Source organism: Procambarus clarkii, chromosome 54 (assembly GCF_040958095.1).
Source record: "Procambarus clarkii isolate CNS0578487 chromosome 54, FALCON_Pclarkii_2.0, whole genome shotgun sequence".
NCBI classification, from domain to species: Eukaryota; Metazoa; Arthropoda; class Malacostraca; order Decapoda; family Cambaridae; genus Procambarus; species Procambarus clarkii.
In genome coordinates, this window is record NC_091203.1 from 22,606,912 (window position 1) to 22,631,911 (window position 25,000).

General features: G+C 48.9%; 1 protein-coding gene across 1 annotated transcript in view; it reads left to right on the top strand.

Moving 5' to 3' along the window:
- Positions 1 to 25,000, top strand: part of LOC123771381 (caudal type homeobox) — an 85,993-nt gene that overhangs the window by 14,806 nt on the left and 46,187 nt on the right. The gene's annotated exons all lie outside the window — the stretch shown is intronic.

Here is a 25,000-nt window from a genome sequence, read left to right on the forward strand (position 1 = left end):
TGTAAGTTGGGGCTCTTCTCCGGTGGGGCGAGGTTATGGCTCCCAGCGGTGCTGTTGGTGGCTGTGTGTGTGTGTGTGGTGGGTGTGTGTGCACTGATGCACACACGCATGTGTGTGTGTGTGTACTCATACACACATACGTGGGAGGGGAGAGTTTGGGTGTGTACACTCACCTAGTTGTGCTTGCGGAGGTTGAGCTTCGGCTCTTTGATCCCGTTTCTATAACTGTCTATCTACTGGTGTACAAGTTCATGAACCTATTGAGCTCTATCAAATCTACATTTGAAACTGTGAATGGAGTCAGCCTCCCCCACATCACTGCCTAATGCATTTCACTTGCTAACTACTCTTGACACTGAAATTTTTTTTTCTAATGTCTCGTGTGTCTCATTTAGGTGCCCAGTTTCCACCTGTGTCCCCCTTGTGCGTGTACCACCCGTATTAAATAATCCCTCCTTATCTACCACGTCAATCCCTATGAGAATTTTGTATGTAGTGATCCTATTTCCCCGAACACTTTTGCCTTCCATCGTCGATATTGTGGTGGTTTTAATTTAGACCCACAGAGACCTTCCCTGTCTTTGGTCTCAACACAGAGACAATGAGACAGGCGCTGAGGTAAACTCAGTGTGTGTACTCACCTAGTTGTGCTTGCGGTGCTTGAACTTTGGCTCTTTGGTCAGAGCCAAAGCGTGCGTGCGTGTGCCTCACAGAAGAACCTTGGAGTTATGTCTATCTCTGGATGTTATTGTATATTTTATATTTATGCCTTTATCTTCTCATTATTATGAATTGTCTTTGTAGCATTCTTCATCTCCCCTCCAAAATTTCATTATCTGTAGTTGCTCGGGTTAAAGTCGATATGCCATTTCTCAATTCATATTTCTAGTTCGTCTTCTCGAACACTTTACATTCTTCCTCTGGTCTGACTAGTCTCTAGAGCTTTGTAGTGACGACAAACATTGATACAAAGAGTGGAATAGAGGAGGGGAGGATAGACAGACACCGGCAGGGAGGGAAGCCACATAGATCAACTATATCGAACATTATGTGAATATAAAGTTGTGGAAGGAAGCATTACCCGCCATGAGCCTCTTGGGACCCTTGGTACAGGCGCAGGGAGGGAGGGAGGACATGAACCCACACTACGGGATGGAGGAGAGACAGAGACAAATCAGATTTTCTCGTCAATTGGAGGTAGTGATGATGTGGTTGACTTTCTCACCCCCTACTACACACGACTCGATAATCGTTCCAGAGGCTGCAGTAGAAGGAACTACTTGACGTAAACAAACATATATACATGATGTATACATACATGTATACTCTTGTAAACACAACTACATGTATGCAATGGAAATCGTAAAGTTTTGGTTTGTTGGGCTTAATCTATCAACCTTTGGAGTGGGTGTTAAACCCGTACTCTCCAGTGGCCATAACAGACAGAAAATAATGTATCAAATTCCCTGAACTTAACCTAACCAATGTCCCACTCATAGAAAACGTGGTTTTTGTGAGCTGCTGTGATACACAGTGAGATACATCATACTTCGGCCGTTAGGGATTTTGACGTCAAAATATTTAGATAAGTACGCTGTAGTTTTAAGCCAAGCAGAAAGGTATAGGTTCAGTGTATATACATCGGAACATCCTGTACACCTTTCATTATATGCCACACAGACAGTTCCAGCAGTTGTTGTCTTATATTCAACAACTCTGAACAAAGAGATCCATGTAACAGGCTATGGTGAACGCGCAGTTTACTAGACGGTTCCAGTTGTTTTAAGTGTCTAGTAACACTGACTATAGTGAATCCGTGGTGTACTTACCTGGCATAGGAAACGGGTTGAAAGTTCCAGCGTCCCTGGATCAATTTGAAGTCGAAAGAAACTTATAAATACTTGTTACCACAGCTTTTATGTTATTTTGTTTTTATTTTGGAAAGTAAACCAATATTTGTGTACATGCGATATATTTATTTTTTATTTTCTAAATTCCCATATTTTAAAATATTGTCTTTTACGTTAAGCAATTTTGTTATAGTTAGAAAATATGATCGATCTTTCAACTTTAAAACCGAACCACTTTATTTGATCCAAATTTTGTTATAAAGTTTTCTTGTTTAAAAATATTTCTGGGTTCAGTCCCACATCATACCGTGCTGTTCTTTTGCTTCCACGTCATACTGAACCGTTGTTGTTAAAGATTCGCTACCTGGAACAATGTTCCATGTAGCACGGGCTATGGTGAGCCCGTAACTTGATTGCATACTGAACCGTTTGGTTTTGGTTCCATCTCTTACTGTGCTGTTCGAATTAGTTCCGTCGGACATTATGCTTAGTGTTTCAGCAGTTTTTAAATGAGTTTATTCAAAAAATAATGTTAAGATTAAATCTGGAAAAAGGTTTAGTCAGTTGGTTAATGAATTTTTATATTTAATAAAATCATAATTAAAAGAATCGACAATTTAAAAAAAAACTTATACAGGTGAAGAAAATAATATATTTAAAAGATTCACTTACTTTGTAGGGTGTATTATGCAGTGCATTATGGTTAAACATCTTCAAAATGGGATTAATATTAGTGATGATAAAGCTATTTTAAACTCACAAAAATGCAATTGTGTTTTACTGCCCGAAATGCAGCGTCATAAATTACCAACTCAATTATTCATCAATAAATAACATTGTATATACTTGTCAATGCCTTGCAATCACTTATATACGACCGATCCCATAAGTCCGCCGATTTGTTTTATGGCAAACTTTAAAATTATGGCTGATAAGCGAGACCTTTCTTGGGCGGTGCAAAACAAAGGTTAGTAATTTTAAAAATAAACGTGGGGAGGTTATCTTGAGAGATGATTTCGGGGCTTTAGTGTCCCCGCGGCCCGGTCCTCGACCAGGCCTCCACCCCAGGAAGCAGCCCGTGATAGCTGACTAACACCCAGGTACCTATTTTACTGCTAGGTAACAGGGGCATAGGGTGAAAGAAACTCTGCCCATTGTTTCTCGCCGGCGCCCGGGATCGAACCCGGGACCACAGGATCACAAGTGCAGTGTGCTGTCCGCTCGGCCGACCGGCTCCCTACAACCAACCTCTTAAAGGGACAACCTCTTAAAGGTTTAAGTATATGTCGAAGCCTGAGTCGAGTACTGTGATCAGGTATATAGTATGATTTAGAGCGGGGCCAACGAGCTGCTTCAAGCAACAGCCTCGTGGATGTTGCTTGAAGTATAGAAGATCTCTCAGAACCCAATCAAGGTATACTGAAGTATTATATCATTATCAACACCTACACCACCCCCACTACAGCCCCCAACACTACCCCTTACACCACCACCACCCTCCACACAAGTGTCTCTCCACCACCACTGCTCCCCCTACCACCCCCTCAACCCCCCAGGCTATCAATAAGATGGACGAGCCCCGGGGCCCCTCGACAATTACTTTGGTGATGTTGGCTCAACGTTCACAGGCGGTGACACTTGTTATTTCTGGTGATCCTGGGGGAGGGGCTGTGACCTGGTGATCCTGGGGGAGGGGGGCTGTGTCCTGGTGATCCTGGGGGAGGGGCTGTGTCCTGGTGATCCTGAGGGAGAGTGGCTGTGTCCTGGTGATCCTGAGGGAGAGTGGCTGTGTCCTGGTGATCCTGGGGGAGGGGGGCTGTGTCCTGGTGATCCTGGGGGAGGGGCTGTGGCCTGGTGATCCTGGGGGAGGGGCTGTGTCCTGGTGATCCTGGGGGAGGGGCTGTGTCCTGGTGATCCTGGGGGAGGGGCTGTGTCCTGGTGATCCTGGGGGAGAGGGACTGTGTCCTGGGGGAGGGACTGTGTCCTGGTGGAGGGACTGTGTCCTGGAGGAGGGGCTGTGGCCTGGTGATCCTGGGGGAGGGGCTGTGTCCTGGAGGAGGGGCTGTGGCCTGGTGATCCTGGGGGAGGGGCTGTGTCCTGGTGATCCTGGGGGAGGGGCTGTGTCCTGGTGATCCTGGGGGAGGGGCTGTGTCCTGGTGATCCTGGGGGAGGGGCTGTGTCCTGGTGATCCTGGGGGAGGGGCTGTGTCCTGGTGATCGATCCTGGGGAGAGGGGCTGTGTCTGTGTCATTAATTATAATCTTACTCAACGTATCGAACCTTCATGGTTCATTCTCAAGTGATGGGGCTTTACTGGGCGTATTAGGGAGGTCAAATACATAATACAAATAGGTGAGGAGTGCGGCCTAAAGGTGGTGGGGGGGGGGGAGGGAAGAATGGGGCATAAATGGGAGACGAATAAAGCGGAAAAAAGGGGGGGAGAGAGCACATATCATGTGTAGAGGGCGTGGCGCGTTGAGTAGTGTTGTCTATGTTGGCATCTTCGCGTTCCAGTCTTGTTCCTACTCTCATGGTGGGTTATCTTGAGGTTATCTTGAGATGATTTCGGGGCTTTTTAGTGTCCCCGCGGCCCGGTCCTCGACCAGGCCTCCACCCCCAGGAAGCTGCCCGTGACAGCTGACTAACACTCAGGTACCTATTTTACTGCTAGGTAACAGGGGCATAGGGTGAAAGAAACTCTGCCCATTGTTTCTCGCCGGCGCCTGGGATCGAACCCAGGACCACAGGATCACAAGTCCAGCGTGCTGTCCGCTCGGCCGACCGGCTCCCATAAGCCGGTAGGGGTAGAATGAATAGTTCCGTAATTTGGGTATTTATGATGGGGTTGTTGGGCTTTTTATAGCTTCAAGAATTTGTAATTCTTACACACTGAATTTTGTCTACTGTGCAAGTACTTTTATTCAATATATTATTGTTTATTAATGTTTGTTCGTGGTCTCTTAACACGCCAAATAGTGGACGTTTTGGAGAACCCCCTAGGCTCCGGAAGCCTGCCGGCCGAACGGACAGCACGCTGGACTTGTGATCCTGTGGTCCCGGGTTCGATCCCGGGCGCCGGCGAGAAACAATGGGCAGAGTTTCTTTCACCCTATGCCCCTATTACTTAGCAGTAAAATAGGTACCTGGGTGTTAGTCAGCTGTCACAGGCTGCTTCCTGGGGGTGGAGGCCTGGTCGAGGACCGGGCCGCGGGGACACTAAAGCCCCGAAATCATCTCAAGATAACCTCAAGATAAGAAGGCTGTGGACGGAAGGTAAACACGTAGTTTGTCATGATTCACAGCCTGGTTGATCAGGTAGCCTTTGGAGGTGTTTATCAGGATCTTAAGCCTTTAAACTCTCAGCTTGTGAAAGATCAGAAGATAAACCTTCGATCTCATCCTTATCTTCACGATAAATAATAATGTTTGTTTTTGTCCAACTTGTGTATTGTATTTTGTCCAACTTGTGTATTGTATTTTGTCCAGCGTGTGTATTGTATTTTGTCCAACTTGTGTATTGTATTTTGTCCAACTTGTGTATTGTATTTTGTCCAACTTGTGTATTGTATTTTGTCCAACTTGTGTATTGTATTTTTGTCCAACTTGTGTATTGTATTTTTGTCCAGCTTGTGTATTGTATTTTTGTCCAGCGTGTGTATTGTATTTTTGTCCAGTTTGTGTATTGTATTTTGTCCAGCGTGTGTATTGTATTTTTGTCCAGCGTGTGTATTGTATTTTTGTCCGGCTTGTGTATTGTATTTTTGTCCGGCTTGTGTATTGTATTTTTGTCCAGCGTGTGTATTGTATTTTTGTCCAGCTTGTGTATTGTATTTTTGTCCGGCTTGTGTATTGTATTTTTGTCCAGCTTGTGTATTGTATTTTTGTCCGGCTTGTGTATTGTATTTTTGTCCGGCGTGTGTATTGTATTTTTGTCCAGCTTGTGTATTGTATTTTTGTCCAGCTTGTGTATTGTATTTTTGTCCGGCTTGTGTATTGTATTTTTGTCCAGCGTGTGTATTGTATTTTTGTCCAGCTTGTGTATTGTATTTTTGTCCGGCTTGTGTATTGTATTTTTGTCCAGCGTGTGTATTGTATTTTTGTCCAGCTTGTGTATTGTATTTTTGTCCAGCTTGTGTATTGTATTTTTGTCCAGCTTGTGTATTGTATTTTGTCCAACTTATGTATTTGTAATGTTTTGATAACTTTGAGACATCATTGATGGTATTATGGTATATTATAGTGAATTAGTGACATCATTGATGGTATATTTCATTACCTTAGCCCGGCCCGAGGCCAGGCTTGACTTGTGAGAGTTTGGTCCACCAGGCTGTTGCTTGGAGCGGCCCGCAGGCCCACATATACCTGGTTGATGGGGTTCTGGGAGTTCTTCTACTGCCCAAGCCCGGCCCGAGGCCAGGCTTGACTTGTGAGAGTTTGGTCCACCAGGCTGTTGCTTGGAGCGGCCCGCAGGCCCACATATACCTGGTTGATGGGGTTCTGGGAGTTGTTCTACTGCCCAAGCCCGGCCCGAGGCCAGGCTTGACTTGTGAGAGTTTGGTCCACCAGGCTGTTGCTTGGAGCGGCCCGCAGGCCCACATATACCTGGTTGATGGGGTTCTGGGAGTTCGTCTACTCCCCAAGCCCGGCCCGAGGCCAGGCTTGACTTGTGAGAGTTTGGTCCACCAGGCTGTTGCTTGGAGCGGCCCGCAGGCCCACATATACCTGGTTGATGGGGTTCTGGGAGTTCTTCTACTGCCCAAGCCCGGCCCGAGGCCAGGCTTGACTTGTGAGAGTTTGGTCCACCAGGCTGTTGCTTGGAGCGGCCCGCAGGCCCACATATACCTGGTTGATGGGGTTCTGGGAGTTCTTCTACTGCCCAAGCCCGGCCCGAGGCCAGGCTTGACTTGTGAGAGTTTGGTCCACCAGGCTGTTGCTTGGAGCGGCCCGCAGGCCCACATATACCTGGTTGATGGGGTTCTGGGAGTTCTTCTACTGCCCAAGCCCGGCCCGAGGCCAGGCTTGACTTGTGAGAGTTTGGTCCACCAGGCTGTTGCTTGGAGCGGCCCGCAGGCCCACATATACCTGGTTGATGGGGTTCTGGGAGTTCGTCTACTCCCCAAGCCCGGCCCGAGGCCAGGCTTGACTTGTGAGAGTTTGGTCCACCAGGCTGTTGCTTGGAGCGGCCCGCAGGCCCACATATACCTGGTTGATGGGGTTCTGGGAGTTGTTCTACTGCCCAAGCCCGGCCCGAGGCCAGGCTTGACTTGTGAGAGTTTGGTCCACCAGGCTGTTGCTTGGAGCGGCCCGCAGGCCCACATATACCTGGTTGATGGGGTTCTGGGAGTTCTTCTACTGCCCAAGCCCGGCCCGAGGCCAGGCTTGACATGTGAGAGTTTGGTCCACCAGGCTGTTGCTTGGAGCGGCCCGCAGGCCCACATATACCTGGTTGATGGGGTTCTGGGAGTTGTTCTACTGCCCAAGCCCGGCCCGAGGCCAGGCTTGACTTGTGAGAGTTTGGTCCACCAGGCTGTTGCTTGGAGCGGCCCGCAGGCCCACATATACCTGGTTGATGGGGTTCTGGGAGTTCGTCTACTCCCCAAGCCCGGCCCGAGGCCAGGCTTGACTTGTGAGAGTTTGGTCCACCAGGCTGTTGCTTGGAGCGGCCCGCAGGCCCACATATACCTGGTTGATGGGGTTCTGGGAGTTCTTCTACTGCCCAAGCCCGGCCCGAGGCCAGGCTTGACATGTGAGAGTTTGGTCCACCAGGCTGTTGCTTGGAGCGGCCCGCAGGCCCACATATACCTGGTTGATGGGGTTCTGGGAGTTGTTCTACTGCCCAAGCCCGGCCCGAGGCCAGGCTTGACTTGTGAGAGTTTGGTCCACCAGGCTGTTGCTTGGAGCGGCCCGCAGGCCCACATATACCTGGTTGATGGGGTTCTGGGAGTTCGTCTACTCCCCAAGCCCGGCCCGAGGCCAGGCTTGACTTGTGAGAGTTTGGTCCACCAGGCTGTTGCTTGGAGCGGCCCGCAGGCCCACATATACCTGGTTGATGGGGTTCTGGGAGTTCTTCTACTGCCCAAGCCCGGCCCGAGGCCAGGCTTGACTTGTGAGAGTTTGGTCCACCAGGCTGTTGCTTGGAGCGGCCCGCAGGCCCACATATACCTGGTTGATGGGGTTCTGGGAGTTCTTCTACTGCCCAAGCCCGGCCCGAGGCCAGGCTTGACTTGTGAGAGTTTGGTCCACCAGGCTGTTGCTTGGAGCGGCCCGCAGGCCCACATATACCTGGTTGATGGGGTTCTGGGAGTTCTTCTACTGCCCAAGCCCGGCCCGAGGCCAGGCTTGACTTGTGAGAGTTTGGTCCACCAGGCTGTTGCTTGGAGCGGCCCGCAGGCCCACATATACCTGGTTGATGGGGTTCTGGGAGTTCGTCTACTCCCCAAGCCCGGCCCGAGGCCAGGCTTGACTTGTGAGAGTTTGGTCCACCAGGCTGTTGCTTGGAGCGGCCCGCAGGCCCACATATACCTGGTTGATGGGGTTCTGGGAGTTGTTCTACTGCCCAAGCCCGGCCCGAGGCCAGGCTTGACTTGTGAGAGTTTGGTCCACCAGGCTGTTGCTTGGAGCGGCCCGCAGGCCCACATATACCTGGTTGATGGGGTTCTGGGAGTTCGTCTACTCCCCAAGCCCGGCCCGAGGCCAGGCTTGACTTGTGAGAGTTTGGTCCACCAGGCTGTTGCTTGGAGCGGCCCGCAGGCCCACATATACCTGGTTGATGGGGTTCTGGGAGTTCTTCTACTGCCCAAGCCCGGCCCGAGGCCAGGCTTGACTTGTGAGAGTTTGGTCCACCAGGCTGTTGCTTGGAGCGGCCCGCAGGCCCACATATACCTGGTTGATGGGGTTCTGGGAGTTCTTCTACTGCCCAAGCCCGGCCCGAGGCCAGGCTTGACTTGTGAGAGTTTGGTCCACCAGGCTGTTGCTTGGAGCGGCCCGCAGGCCCACATATACCTGGTTGATGGGGTTCTGGGAGTTCTTCTACTGCCCAAGCCCGGCCCGAGGCCAGGCTTGACTTGTGAGAGTTTGGTCCACCAGGCTGTTGCTTGGAGCGGCCCGCAGGCCCACATATACCTGGTTGATGGGGTTCTGGGAGTTCGTCTACTCCCCAAGCCCGGCCCGAGGCCAGGCTTGACTTGTGAGAGTTTGGTCCACCAGGCTGTTGCTTGGAGCGGCCCGCAGGCCCACATATACCTGGTTGATGGGGTTCTGGGAGTTGTTCTACTGCCCAAGCCCGGCCCGAGGCCAGGCTTGACTTGTGAGAGTTTGGTCCACCAGGCTGTTGCTTGGAGCGGCCCGCAGGCCCACATATACCTGGTTGATGGGGTTCTGGGAGTTCTTCTACTGCCCAAGCCCGGCCCGAGGCCAGGCTTGACGTGTGAGAGTTTGGTCCACCAGGCTGTTGCTTGGAGCGGCCCGCAGGCCCACATATACCTGGTTGATGGGGTTCTGGGAGTTCTTCTACTGCCCAAGCCCGGCCCGAGGCCAGGCTTGACTTGTGAGAGTTTGGTCCACCAGGCTGTTGCTTGGAGCGGCCCGCAGGCCCACATATACCTGGTTGATGGGGTTCTGGGAGTTCTTCTACTGCCCAAGCCCGGCCCGAGGCCAGGCTTGACTTGTGAGAGTTTGGTCCACCAGGCTGTTGCTTGGAGCGGCCCGCAGGCCCACATATACCTGGTTGATGGGGTTCTGGGAGTTCTTCTACTGCCCAAGCCCGGCCCGAGGCCAGGCTTGACTTGTGAGAGTTTGGTCCACCAGGCTGTTGCTTGGAGCGGCCCGCAGGCCCACATATACCTGGTTGATGGGGTTCTGGGAGTTCTTCTACTGCCCAAGCCCGGCCCGAGGCCAGGCTTGACTTGTGAGAGTTTGGTCCACCAGGCTGTTGCTTGGAGCGGCCCGCAGGCCCACATATACCTGGTTGATGGGGTTCTGGGAGTTCTTCTACTGCCCAAGCCCGGCCCGAGGCCAGGCTTGACTTGTGAGAGTTTGGTCCACCAGGCTGTTGTTTGGAGCGGCCCGCAGGCCCACATATACCTGGTTGATGGGGTTCTGGGAGTTCTTCTACTGCCCAAGCCCGGCCCGAGGCCAGGCTTGACGTGTGAGAGTTTGGTCCAACAGGCTGTTGCTTGGAGCGGCCCGCAGGCCCACATATACCTGGTTGATGGGGTTCTGGGAGTTCTTCTACTGCCCAAGCCCGGCCCGAGGCCAGGCTTGACTTGTGAGAGTTTGGTCCACCAGGCTGTTGCTTGGAGCGGCCCGCAGGCCCACATATACCTGGTTGATGGGGTTCTGGGAGTTCTTCTACTGCCCAAGCCCGGCCCGAGGCCAGGCTTGACTTGTGAGAGTTTGGTCCACCAGGCTGTTGCTTGGAGCGGCCCGCAGGCCCACATACCCACCACAGCCCGGTTGGTCCGGCACTCCTTGGAGGAAACAATCTAGTTTCTTCTTGAAGATGTCCACGGTTGTTCCGGCAATATTTCTTATGCTCGCTGGGAGGACGTTGAACAACCTTGTTAACATTGTTTCATCACTTATGGTATTTGATAATGACAGTGACATCATTTGTGATATATTATAGTGATAGTGACATCATTTTTGTTTTTTTATAGTGACAGTGACATCATTCATGGTGTATTATGGTGACAGTGACATCATTCATGGTGTATTATGGTGACAGTGACATCATTCATGGTGTATTATGGTGACGGTGACATCATTCATGGTGTATTATGGTGACAGTGACATCATTCATGGTGCATTAGGGTGACAGTGACATCATTCATGGTGTATTATGGTGACAGTGACATCATTCATGGTGTATATGGTGACAGTGACATCATTCATGGTGTATTATGGTGGCAGTGACATCATTCATGGTGTATTATGATGACAGTGACATCATTCATGGTGTATTATGATGACAGTGACATCATTCATGGTGTATTATGATGACTTAGTAACATCATAGATATGACAATACAATACAACTGTTATACATCATTCTGAAACCAGTTAAGTTACGCTTTTACACTGATGGTGGTGGCAGGGGTGGTGGTGGCAAGGGTGGTGGTAGCAGGGGTGGTGGTGTGGTGGTGGTAGCAGGGGTGGTGGTGTGGTGGTGGTGGTGGCAGGGGTGGTGGTGTGGTGGTGGTGGTGGCAGGGGTGGTGGTGTGGTGGTGGTGGTGGCAGGGGTGGTGGTGTGGTGGTGGTAGCAGGGGTGGTGGTGTGGTGGTGGTGGTGGCAGGGGTGGTGGTGTGGTGGTGGTGGTGGCAGGGGTGGTGGTGCTTCGGACTTCGTAAAGACATTCGATAACTGTGACCATAGAGTGATAGCACACAAAATGAGGCCAATGGGAAAAACTGGTAAAGTAGGACGCTGGATACTCAGTTTTCTGTCGAACAGAACACAAAGTGTAACAGTCAATCATATAAAATCAAGTCCAAGAGCAGTTAAAAGCTCTGTACCTCAAGGTACAGTCCTTGCACCACTGCTGTTCCTTATTCTCATATCAGATATAGACAAAAATACAAGTCACAGCTTCGTGTCATCCTTTGCAGATGATTAAAAAATCAGCATGAAAATTACCTCTGTTGAAGACGTTAAAAAATTACAAGCAGATTTTAATAAGTTTTCGACTGGGCAGCAGAAAAAAACATGATGTTTAACAGTGATAAATTCCAGGTACTCAGGTACGGTAAAAATGAGAACCTTAAACTTAATACAGGGTAAAAAACACAATCAAATCTGCCCATAGTAGGAAAACAGCATGTAAAGTATTTGGGAATAATAATGTCTGACGACCTAACGTTTAGGGAGCATAACCAAGCAAATATCGCGTCAGCCAGAAAAATGATAAAGGATTACGAGAACTTTCAAATCCAGGGATCCCATCACAATGGTTGTACTCTTCAAGTCACTTGTGTTGTCCCATCTTGAGTACTACTCAGTACTCACTTCCTCCTTCAGAGCAGGAGAGGTTGCTGAAATAGAGGGAATACAGAGAACATATACGGCACGCATAGACGCGATAAAGCACCTAAATTATTGGGATCGTCTCAAAGCCCTCCAAATGTACTCACTAGAAAGGAGACGAGAGAGATACCAAATAATATACAAATGGAAAATACTGGAGGGCCAGGTCCCAAATCTACACAGTAAAATAACAACGTACTGGAGTGAACGATATTGAAGAAAATGCAGAATAGAACCAGTGAAGAGCAGAGGTGCCATAGGCTCAATCAGAGAACACTGTATAAACATCAGAGGTCCAGTGAAGAGCAGAGGTGCCATAGGCACAATCAGAGAACACTGTATAAACTTCAGAGGTCCAGTGAAGAGCAGAGGTGCCATAGGCACAATCAGAGAACACTGTATAAACATCAGAGGTCCGCGGTTGTTCAACATCCTCCCAGCGAGCATAAGAAATATTGCCGGAACAACCGTGGACATCTTCAAGAGGAAACTAGATAGTTTCCTCCAAGGAGTGCCGGACCATCCGGGCTGTGGTGGGTATGTGGGCCTGCGGGCCGCTCCAAGCAACAGCCTGGTGGACCAAACTCTCACAAGCCCTGGCCTCAGGCCGGGCTTGGGGAGTAGAAGAAGACCCAGAACCCCACTAAGCAGGTCTCAAGTAAGTGGTGGTGGCAGGGCCGCGGGAGAGGTGGTAGTGGTGGTAGTGGTGGTGGTGGTGGTGGTAGGGCCGCGGGAGTGGTGGTGGTCAGTGTGGGTCATGGATGAGCAAGACAACAAGTAACGGTGGTTTAGGACAAGCTGTCCGCTTGTTACGCGAGTGTTAATGGCCATTGCGGTGACGTAATAGCCTTGTTTGTGTCGACCAGTGTCCCTAAAATGGGGGGTCTGGCAGGTCTACCAGCATGGTGGTCACGGTCTGGCCTATTTGTCAAGCAGGCTGTGACCACTGTCCTGGCTGCAGGTTAGTGCGGTGGTCGGTCAAGCCGGTCTCACCCACTCAGGAGGCTGACACCAAACCCAGCCCCAAGTTTATTACTTAATTTGTCGTGGTGGTGGTAGTGCTGGTAGTAGTAGTAGTGGTAGTGCTGGTAGTAGTAGTAGTGGTAGTGCTGGTAGTAGTAGTGGTGGTGGTGCTGGTAGTAGCAGTAGTAGTAGTGGTAGTGGTGGTAGCGGGAAATAATTGATGGTTCTGCTGTTATCGCTGACATTTAGACAGGAGAGGCGTTGCGCAGTTTAGCCTTTTTTGACAAACGGCTAAATCAACGGATTTTTATCAACACCGAGACGCTGGAATCGACTCTTTTCCTTTAGAATAATTGTGTGTAGTCTTGAGGAGTTCAGAGACCCAGGTTCGATCCCATTCTACGGCTCCAATATTAGTATACAGACTGGAATGTCTGATATCCGTGTGTATGTTGGAGTTGAGCTTCAGTTGTTGGGTTCTGCCTAGTTATCCTCAATCGACGAGTGGTAAAGTGGATGATTGTTCTGATGTAAATATCTTTGTTGGGTTGAGTCTTAGCTCTAGGGCTCCGGCTTATCAACTGACACCAGACACTCGAGTTTAATCTTACCAAATCCTGTTCTGAAGCTGTTCAAGAATAGCTTGTGCTCTCTCATCACTTACTGTGTATTCTTAAGAACTCTTTCCTCGCATAACTTTCGACTCATCTACGCCATTTGTTCTCAACATGTTCTCCTGTTCTGCCATCCATCTGTACTCACCTAATTGTGCTTACGGGGGTTGAGCTTTGGCTCTTTGGTAGGGTATGAACATGTTCTATATGAACATGTTCTGTATGAACATGGTCTTGTTATACTATTCCTTGTAGTGTTCAGGTTCTTGTTCTACCAGTCCTCGTAGTGAACATGTTCTTGTTCTGCCATTCCTCTTATTGAACAAGTACATGTTCTACAATTGCTCGCAGAGAACACGTTCTCATGTTCTATCACTGATCGCAGTGAACATGATTTATGTGTACAGTAGGGTCATTCCTCCGTAGATCTTATATATAGTGATCACGTCTCCTGTTAAAGCGAGGTTAGGTCTGGTTCCTTCACTACCTGCTTCATAGCTCCAGCCCGTCCCCCACCGTCCATTAACTGTGGTACTAACGTGCCCTAACCTAACCAACCAGAAGACCCACAAACAGAAAACGGGACATCGCATCAATTTCGCTACCAATTTTGTGCATGTTACTTTTATTTGGCCTTACGTAATACGTCAAAATACGATGTCTTATTAAGAGAATTGAGTTGAATAGCTTAGTCCTTTCAGCTTCAACACAAAAGACGGGGATCACCATAGCCCGTGCTACTTGGAACTTCTTGTTCCAGGTAGCGAATCTTTAACAACCACAACAATCCACACACAAGCATTGTTCCACAACTGTTCTGGATATCAGTGTTCTTTCCACGCTGGCGCTGCACACACAAGACTGCGTCTTACGTATGTTTGAGTAGAAGCCTCAGAGGTACTCCTCAGAGCCCTCAGAGGAGTAGAGCCTGTAGCGTACTGTATTTACTCAGAGGAGTAGAGCCTCAGAGGTGCTGGAGGTGGGGTCCCTCGATTGTTTCAAGCGCGGGTTGGACAAGTATATGAGTGGGATTGGGTGGTTATAAATAGGAGCTGCCTCGTATGGGCCAATAGGCCTTCTGCAGTTGCCTTTGTTCTTATGTTCTTATGTAAAGTATTCCTTACTGTATAGGGATTTAAGGACCATTGTCCTCGCGTTCGGTCTCTGTCCAAGCCTTGTGATGTACAGTTTGGTCAACCAGGCTGTTACTTGCCACTGCGCATTGTCTGACTCAAGTCACAGCCCAGTTGATCAGAGACCTTGATTATCTTGAGATGATTTCGGGGCTTTAGTGTCCCCGCGGCCCGGTCCTCGACCAGGCCTTCACCCCCAGGAAGCAGCCCGTGACGGCTGACTAACTCCCAGGTACCTATTTACTGCTAGGTAACAGGGGCAGTCAGGGTGAAAGAAAATTTGCCCATTTGTTTCTGCCTCGTGCGGGAATCGAACCCGCGCCACAGAATTACGAGACCTGCGCGCTATCCACCAGGCTACGAGGCCCCTAGACCTGTTGAAGGTGTTTGTCAAATTCTCTCTCTTGACCACCGAGAGATGTTGGCATTTATAATAATCATTAATTGATTTAATAATTCTAAAAAAAATTAATTGTCAGACTTAATATTTTTCAGTATACTAATAATTGTTAAAATGTACATAATTGTCAATATATTAGTAATTGTTAAAATATATTAATAATTTTCAAAATGTTAATAAGTCAAAATACCGAGAAATATTCAATATCCCAGAACACCTTAAAACCTCGAAGCCTTAAAACTTTGCGATATTTTTCCGAATACTGAATTTTGTGGCGATCAGATCTCTTGATAAGACACGGGAGACATCTCCCGTCACGCAGGGTGCAGTCGCACCTCCACGGATCTCCAGTATCAGCTCTTGATACTGGTAATGGCTCAAAAGGGCCACCACTTACGGGCTATTCATGCCCGTGCCACCTTTTGGGTGGCTTAATCTTCATCAATCAATCTTGATAAGAAGATCTACGGCTCGTGACTTGGTTAATCTCGTCTAAGATCACTTGACATCTTAAGATGATGAATGTGCTGGGACGCGTATACAGCATTTACGATGTGCGTATGGTTCAAGTATGTTTAATGAGACAAGAAAGAAATACATCTCAGAGGGATAGAGTAGCTTAGGCTATTTCTACCCCTCTATGTGTATGATATTTGGACGTAAATATGGTGTTTGGGACATGCGTACTGTATTTACGATGTGCGTACGGTATTTTGTACGTGAATACCATATGCACTTGAGACTTGCATACGGTATTCACGACGGGTGTACAATATTTGGATCGTGTGTACGATATATGAAAAAAATTATTTAAATTAAAATTTTTACATAAACTTGTTAATTCTAGAAAACATTGGAAAAAAATGTATATGGCGGTATGAATAATATTAGATAATTGAAGGATTAATGATTGTGTGCTGATAAGAGTTACTCAACACACATATATGTGACATAGAAAATTGTGTTTCTGTTGGTTGCGATTCGAGTATATGCAAAGGTTAAATGTTTTCTAAATCGCATGAGTTATCACATGAATCGTGAGTTATCGCATGAATCGTGAGATATCGCATGAATCGTGAGTTATCGCATGAATCGTGAGTTATCGCGTGAATCGTGAGTTATCGCATGAATCGTGAGTTATCACATGAATCGTGAGATATCGCATGAATCGTGAGTTATCGCATGAATCGTGAGTTATCGCATGAATCGTGAGTTATCGCATGAATCGTGAGTTATCGCGTGAATCGTGAGATATCGCGAGTTATCGCATGAATCGTGAGATATCGCGAGTTATCGCATGAATCGTGAGATATCGCGAGTTATCGCATGAATCGTGAGTTATCGCGTGAATCGTGAGTTATCGCATGAATCGTGAGTTATCGCGTGAATCGTGAGATATCGCGAGTTATCGCATGAATCGTGAGATATCGCGAGTTATCGCATGAATCGTGAGTTATCGTATGAATCGCGAGTTATCGCATGAATCGTGAGTTATCGTATGAATCGTGAGTTATCGCGTGAATCGTGAGTTATCGCATGAATCGTGAGTTATCGTATGAATCGCGAGTTATCGCATGAATCGTGAGTTATCGCGTGAATCGTGAGTTATCGCGTGAATCATGAGTTATCGCGTGAATCATGAGTTATCGCGTGAATCATGAGTTATCGCGTGAATCATGAGTTATCGTATGAATCGTGAGTTATCGCATGAATCGTGAGTTATCGCATGAATCGTGAGTTATCGCGTGAATCATGAGTTATCGCGTGAATCATGAGTTATCGTATGAATCGTGAGTTATCGCATGAATCGCGAGTTATCGCATGAATCGTGAGTTATCGCGTGAATCGTGAGTTATCGCGTGAATCATGAGTTATCGCATGAATCGTGAGATATCGCGAGTTATCGCATGAATCGTGAGATATCGCGAGTTATCGCATGAATCGTGAGATATCGCGAGTTATCGCATGAATCGTGAGTTATCGCGTGAATCGTGAGTTATCGCATGAATCGTGAGATATCGCATGAATCGTGAGTTATCGCATGAATCGTGAGATATCGCGAGTTATCGCATGAATCGTGAGTTATCGCGTGAATCGTGAGTTATCGCATGAATCGTGAGTTATCGCATGAATCGCGAGTTATCGCATGAATCGTGAGATATCGCGAGTTATCGCATGAATCGTGAGTTATCGCATGAATCGTGAGTTATCGCATGAATCGTGAGATATCGCATGAATCGTGAGTTATCGCATGAATCGTGAGATATCGCATGAATCGTGAGTTATCGCATGAATCGTGAGTTATCGCGTGAATCGTGAGATATCGCATGAATCGTGAGTTATCGCATGAATCGTGAGTTATCGCGTGAATCGTGAGATAGCGCATGAATCGTGAGTTATCGCATGAATCGTGAGTTATCGCATGAATCGTGAGTTAGCGCATGAATCGTGAGATATCGCATGAATCGTGAGTTATCGCATGAATCGTGAGTTATCGCATGAATCGTGAGATATCGCATGAATCGTGAGTTATCGCATGAATCGTGAGTTAGCGCATGAATCGTGAGTTAGCGCATGAATCGTGAGTTATCGCATGAATCGTGAGATATCGCATGAATCGTGAGTTATCGCATGAATCGCGAGTTATCGCATGAATCGCGAGTTATCGTATGAATCGTGAGTTATCGCATGAATCGTGAGTTATCGCATGAATCGTGAGATATCGCATTCTTGAGCTGATCAACAAAGATTAAGTTTCATTAAAAACCTTTTATAAATTGAGAACCATTAAGCCCAAACTATTTACACAATATTTTTGTTATAGAAATACCGAAAGAAACGTGAAAATGTTTTAACTTATGCGAGTTAGAAAATATTTAAACTTTGCATATATTCGAATCGCAACTTAAGACGCGCAATTTTAAATTCGTCGCATATATGTGTTGAGTAACGGTCTTATCAGAATGTAATCATTAATCTTTCAATTATCTCATTATTCATACCTCCATATATATTTTTTAATTGTTTAAAATTGACACGTTTATCTAACAATTTTGATTTTAATAAATAAAATTGCACTACGAGATCGTAGATTTTCAGTATATATATAATCTTATATATACGGGTTGGAACCAGTTATATAATATAAAATTAATTACATTTTATTTAAGTACATATTATTACCATTCTTATTTAAAATTTGATTAAAATGACAATTATTACTTATAATTGTTTAGACTTGTGTTACCACGTAAATATCTAATCTTGTCTTAAAGGCTCTGATTGAGGATTCAGCTTTGCGATTGCTCGCTCGCCGCTTCTGCACCTGCCGTCAAATCTGCGATATCTGCGATAGTTTCCGTTACCTGCGTGATGTCTACCGTAGAGCTAGTGTCGTAGCCATCGCGATATTTATCACGGAGCTGCTATCGTCGCCGGCGCGATGCCTACTCAACTGCGTATTTTTTTTGTCATGGGGGCTATTGACGTGGCTTGTACGATACCTCCCGTAGCGCTGCTATCGTAGGAGGACTATATTTTCCATAGTGTGATTAACGTTACCTGCGCAATTTTCAATTCGTCTCATATATGTCTGTTGAGTAACGGTCTTATCAGAATGTAATCATTAATCCTTCAATTATCTCATATTATTCATACCGCCATATATATTTTTCAATTGTTTAAAATTGACACGTTTATCTAACAATTTTGATTTTAATGAATAAAATTGAGTGACGAGATCGTAGATTTTCAGTATATATATATACATAAGTATACGGTATATATACATATCTACCGTAGCACTATGATTGTCGCCTGCGTTATCTACTCGTTTGGTTACCATTCGATGATTTCCGAGGATCTACGCTGACGCCCGGGCCTCTCGGGTCTCCCCCGCGGCTTGGTCTCTAACTAGGTCTCCTGGTTAGTGGTCTGGTCAATCAGGCTGTTCGACAAGACTGTTCCCAGCCTGGTTAAACATGTATACTTAGGACGAACTTCTTAAGTTTCCGTTTAAACACCGTGAGAGGTTGACCAGTTATGCCTCTTATGTGCATAGGGGGGGGGGGGCCTCGTAGCCTGGTGGATAGCGCGCAGGACTCGTAATTCTGTGGCGCGGGTTCGATTCCCGCACGAGGCAGAAACAAATGGGCAAAGTTTCTTTCACCCTGAATGCCCCTGTTACCTAGCAGTAAATAGGTACCTGGGAGTTAGTCAGCTGTCACGGGCTGCTTCCTGGGGGTGGAGGCCTGGTCGAGGACCGGGCCGCGGGGACACTAAAGCCCCGAAATCATCTCAAGATAACCTCAAGCTAACCTCAAGGGAGAATGTTGATGGAGTTCTCTCTCAGCGTACCTACTGCACCTCTGCTTTTCAACGGGGGTATTTTGCACATCCTGCCATGCCTTCTGGTCTCATGTGGTGTTATTTCCGTGTACAGATTTAAAACCAGTCTCTTCCAATATTTTCCAAGTGTAAATTATTATGTATCTCTCCTGTCCTCATTTTAGGTAATACAGATTTAACGTATTTAAGCGGTCCCGATAATTTAGAGGTTATTTAGGTGGATTCGGGGAGTAAAATGACGGGTTGAGTGTACGAAAATTACTCACCAAAGGATTAAATGGAGAAATAGAGAAATGTATTTACATTTAGGACCAAGGAAGGAGTGCCGGACCAACCGGGCTGTGGTGGATATGGAGCCCTGCGGGCCGCTCCAAGCAACAGCCTGGTGGACCAAACTCTCACAAGTCAAGCCTGGCCTCGGGCCGGGCTTGGGGAGTAGAAGAACTCCCAGAACCCCATCAAGCAGGTATATGTGGGCCTGCGGGCCGCTCCAAGCAACAGCCTGGTGGACCAAACTCTCACAAGTCAAGCCTGGCCTCGGGCCGGGCTTGGGGAGTAGAAGAACTCCCAGAACCCCATCAACCAGGTATATGTGGGCCTGCGGGCCGCTCCAAGCAACAGCCTGGTGGACCAAACTCTCACACGTCAAGCCTGGCCTCGGGCCGGGCTTGGGGAGTAGAAGAACTCCCAGAACCCCATCAACCAGGTATATGTGGGCCTGCGGGCCGCTCCAAGCAACAGCCTGGTGGACCAAACTCTCACACGTCAAGCCTGGCCTCGGGCCGGGCTTGGGGAGTAGAAGAACTCCCAGAACCCCATCAACCAGGTATGTTAGGAGGCCGATTGTATCAGTCAGGAGGCTGATTGTATCCAGGAGTAGGTCATGAAAGATTTATGCGTGTCCTTGACGTTGTCATGTATAAATAAGGTCACTCTGCAGTGTTCTGATTGGGAGATAATCCTGGTGGGTTCCTTACGGGTCTGACTCACTCAGTGGCGCCCCGGACGGCCTGTGGGCGGTTACTGGGCGGGGGGCGGCTGTGGGCGGGGGCGGCTGTGGGCGGAGCCCTCTCTCTCAGGCTGGTGGGCGGGGCCCTCTCTCTCAGGCTGTGGGCGGGGCCCCCTCTCTCTCAGGTTGGTGGGCGGGGGGCGGCTGTGGGCGGGGCCCTCTCTCTCTCAGGCGGGGGGGGCGGCTGTGGGCGGGGCCCTCTCTCTCTCAGGCGGGGGGGCGGCTGTGGGCGGGGCCCTCTCTCTCTCAGGCTGGTGGGCGGGGGGGCGGCTGTGGGCGGGCCCCTCTCTCTCAGGCTGGTGGCCGGGGGGGGGGCGGCTGTGGGCGGGGCCCTCTCTCTCTGGCTGGTGGGCGGGGGGGGCGGCTGTGGGCGGGGCCCTCTCTCTCTCAGGCTGGTGGGCGGGGGGGCGGCTGTGGGCGGGGCCCTCTCTCTCAGGCGGGGGGGCGGCTGTGGGCGGGGCCCTCTCTCTCAGGCTGGTGGGCGGGGGGGGGGCGGCTGTGGGCGGGGCCCTCTCTCTCTCAGGCTGGTGGGCGGGGGGCGGCTGTGGGCGGGGTCTCTTTCAGGCTGGTGGGAGGGAGGAGGCTGTGGGCGGGGCCCTCTCTCTCTGGCTGGTGGGCGGGGGGGCGGCTGTGGGCGGGGCCCTCTCTCTCAGGCTGGTGGGCGGGGGGCTGCAGGAGAGGGGGTTGACTGGGGATGAGGGTAGTGGGCGTGGGTAGAGAGGGATGGGAGTAGTGCCTGGACTGTACCTGGATTGTTCTGGCGAGTGTGGCGTGAAGGGCGGGGGTGGGGGCGGGTACGGGAGAGAGAGGCGTCACGGAGCTGCTTCTAGCGTTCAGGGATGACTAGAGAATATGTCGTGTGGCAGCGACCAAGGCCGGACTTGTCCTCCATGGACCAGCTGCTACACCTAGTCAGCCTAGGCCGGAGTTACTCCACGCCTGAAGAAAATTCGAGAGTTCTTCTACTCCCCGAGCCCGGCCTGAGGCCTGGCTCGACTTGTCATAACTTGGTCCAACAGGCTGTTGTTGCTTGGAGCGGCCCGCAGGCTTACATATCCACCACAGCCTGGTTGGTCCGGCACTTCTTGCAAGAACTTATCTAAGTGTCTCTTGAAGACGTCCACTTTTGTTCCAGCAATATTTCTAATGCTTGCTGGGAGGGTGTTGAACAGCTGTGGACCTCTGAAGTTCAGTGTTCTCTGATTGTGTCTATGGCACCTCTACTCCTCACTGGACCTCTGGTGTTCAGACAGTGTTCTCTGATTGTGTCTATGGCACCTCTACTCCTCACTGGACCTCTGGTGTTCAGACAGTGTTCTCTGATTGTGTCTATGGCACCTCTACTCCTCACTGGACCTCTGATGTTCACACAGTGTTCTCTGATTGTGTCTATGGCACCTCTACTCCTCACTGGACCTCTGATGTTCACACAGTGTTCTCTGATTGTGCCTATGGCACCTCTACTCCTCACTGGACCTCTGATGTTCAGACAGTGTTCTCTGATTGTGTCTATGGCACCTCTACTCCTCACTGGACCTCTGGTGTTCAGACAGTGTTCTCTGATTGTGCCTATGGCACCTCTACTCCTCACTGGACCTCTGATGTTCAGACAGTGTTCTCTGATTGTGTCTATGGCACCTCTACTCCTCACTGGACCTCTGATGTTCAGACAGTGTTCTCTGATTGTGCCTATGGCACCTCTACTCCTCACTGGACCTCTGATGTTCAGACAGTGTTCTCTGATTGTGTCTATGGCACCTCTACTCCTCACTGGACCTCTGATGTTCACACAGTGTTCTCTGATTGTGTCTATGGCACCTTTACTCCTCACTGGACCTCTGATGTTCACACAGTGTTCTCTGATTGTGTCTATGGCACCTCTACTCCTCACTGGACCTCTGATGTTCAGACAGTGTTCTCTGATTGTGCCTATGGCACCTCTACTCCTCACTGGACCTCTGATGTTCAGACAGTGTTCTCTGATTGTGTCTATGGCACCTCTACTCCTCACTGGACCTCTGATGTTCAGACAGTGTTCTCTGATTGTGTCTATGGCACCTCTACTCCTCACTGGACCTCTGGTGTTCAGACAGTGTTCTCTGATTGTGTCTATGGCACCTCTACTCCTCACTGGACCTCTGATGTTTATACAGTATTCTCTGATTGTGCCTATGGCACCTCTACTCCTCACTGGACCTCTGGTGTTTAGACAGTGTTCTCTGATTGTGCCTATGGCACCTCTACTCCTCACTGATTCTGTCCTGCATTTCCTTCCGTACCTTTCGCTCCAGTATATTTTTATTTCCTATACAAATTTGGGACCTAGCAGTTGTTTGACGACGTCATCTCGTCTCAAGATGCTGCCTCTCACGTCTAGACAAATTGCATTTCCTTCGAATTTTCGACAGCGACCGGAAGTTGGTGGCGGCCATGTTGTTTCCAAACAACTGTAGGAAGCAACGCACTAATTACAGTATCTTCTGGCCAGGAAACATTTGCTGGTGTGCTCTGTGAGGTGTTTTGTGTATTGTGGTGTGTGTGTGTCTGGCGTGAGAGACCCGGGAGATGCAGGACGGCTGTTTCTTTGTTGATTCTTGAGTCTATAATAACCTCGTTCGAGGTTGTTAGGTCAAACTTTGTTGTGTGAGATGTTTGTAAGGCCCCGGGGCGTGACATTCCTTGTATTCACCTAGTTGTGCTTGTGGGGGTTGAGCTTTGGCTCTTCGGTCCCGCCTCTTAACCAGTGTGTGTTGTGGGGTGTTCCTGCAGTGTAGTCTACTTTGGGGGTTACCCCCGGCGGTGCCCGGGACACGGTCTGCTCCCCCCTTACCCCACTCTCCTACCTCTCTTCCTCCCCCTCTCTCCCTACCCTCCCTCCTCTTCTCTCCAACCATGAACAGACATTTCCATTTATATACATAGAAGAGGTACCCGGCTGCTCCCGGGGCTCTTCCCTCTCATCTCAAACTTTGTTCCTCCCCCCCCCGTTACCACCCCCCTCTCTTACCCATCCCCATGGTCCTCTCCTTCCCTCATAAAATTCCACAATGAAACTTGCATGGGGGAGGAGGGTAATCTGGACTCTACCTGAAGAGGGTTCTAGGGTCCTGCTCCCCAAGCCCGCCTAAGGCCAGGCTTGACTTTATAAATCCTGTTATTTCTTAACGCCTTTAACTTAGACCTTCCCGACCAGCCTATGTCAGTCCTGTACCCCAGACCCTTCCCTTTGCAAGTTTAGGTAAGGCTGGCCCCAAGAACCTGGGGTCAGATTCACGAAGCAGTTACGCAAGCACTCACTAACCTGTCCATCTTTTCTCAATCTTTTGCGGCTTTGTTTACAATTATTAAACAGTTAATGAGCACCGAAGCACCAGGAGGCTGTTTATAACAATAACAACAGTTGATTGGCAAGTTTTCATGCTTGTAAACTGTTTAATAAATGTAACCAAAGCCGTCAAAGATTGAGGAAAGTTGTACACGTTCGTACGTAATTGCTTAACTGCTTCGTGAATCTGACTCCTGGTCTCCAACTTTGAACATACAGTCAGGTAGACAGTCAAACCATTCTCTCTTACAGTATAGACAGGAACCACTGCCTTGCCTGTCTCATGATCCATAGAGGGGCTGGGTCACGAATCTCAAACTCGTGTACAGCTTCCAGAGGCTAGATCAAGAACTTAACAGTCTCCGTGGTGTAGTGGTAAGACACTCGCCTGGCGTTCCGCGAGCGCTATGTCATGGGTTCGTATCCTGGCCGGGGAGGATTTACTGGGCGCAAATCCTTAACTGTAGCCTCTGTTTAACTCAACAGTAAAATGTGTACTTGGATGAAAAAACGATTCTTCGCGGCGGGGATCGTATTCCAGGGACCATAGGATTAAGGACTTGCCCGAAACCCTACGCGTACTAGTGGCTCTACAAGAATGTAACAACTCTTGTATATATCTCAAAAAAACAAAACTATAAGTATATGCAACATGATTTGTCGCGAAGGTCATAGAATTACTTGTCTTAAATGATATTCCACGCGAGAGATTGGCAAGAGAGGTACTGGAGGGGACTTCGTAGACCGCAGCGGGCCGGGGTTATCAAGCGTCCGGGTTAGCATACATGTGTAAAATCAGATTGGGAAATAAGTTATAGGTGAAGTGTCTCAGGGACTCCTGTCCTGGGACCTCTGTTGTTTCCTGTGAGTGGGAACTGTCACAAACTGTGTGCCCAAAGGCTCTGTCCTGGAACCTCTGTTGTTCGCTGTGAGTGGGAATAGCCACAAACTGTGTGCCCAAAGGCTCTGTCCTGGGACCTCTGTTGTTCGCTGTGAGTGGGAACTGTCACAAACTGTGTGCCCAAAGGCTCTGTCCTGGGACCTCTGTTGTTCCCTGTGAGTGGGAACTGTCACAAACTGTGTGCCCAAAGGCTCTGTTCTGGGACCTCTGTTGTTCGCTGTGAGTGGAACAGCCACAAACAGAGCCCCCAAGGTCTCTGGGACCTCTGTTGTTCGCTGTGAGTGGGAACAGCCACAAACAGAGCCCCCAAGGTCTCTGGGACCTCTGTTGTTCGCTGTGAGTGGAACAGCCACAAACAGAGCCCCCAAGGTCTCTGGGACCTCTGTTGTTCGCTGTGAGTGGAACTGTCACAAACACAGCCCCCAAGGTCTCTGGGACC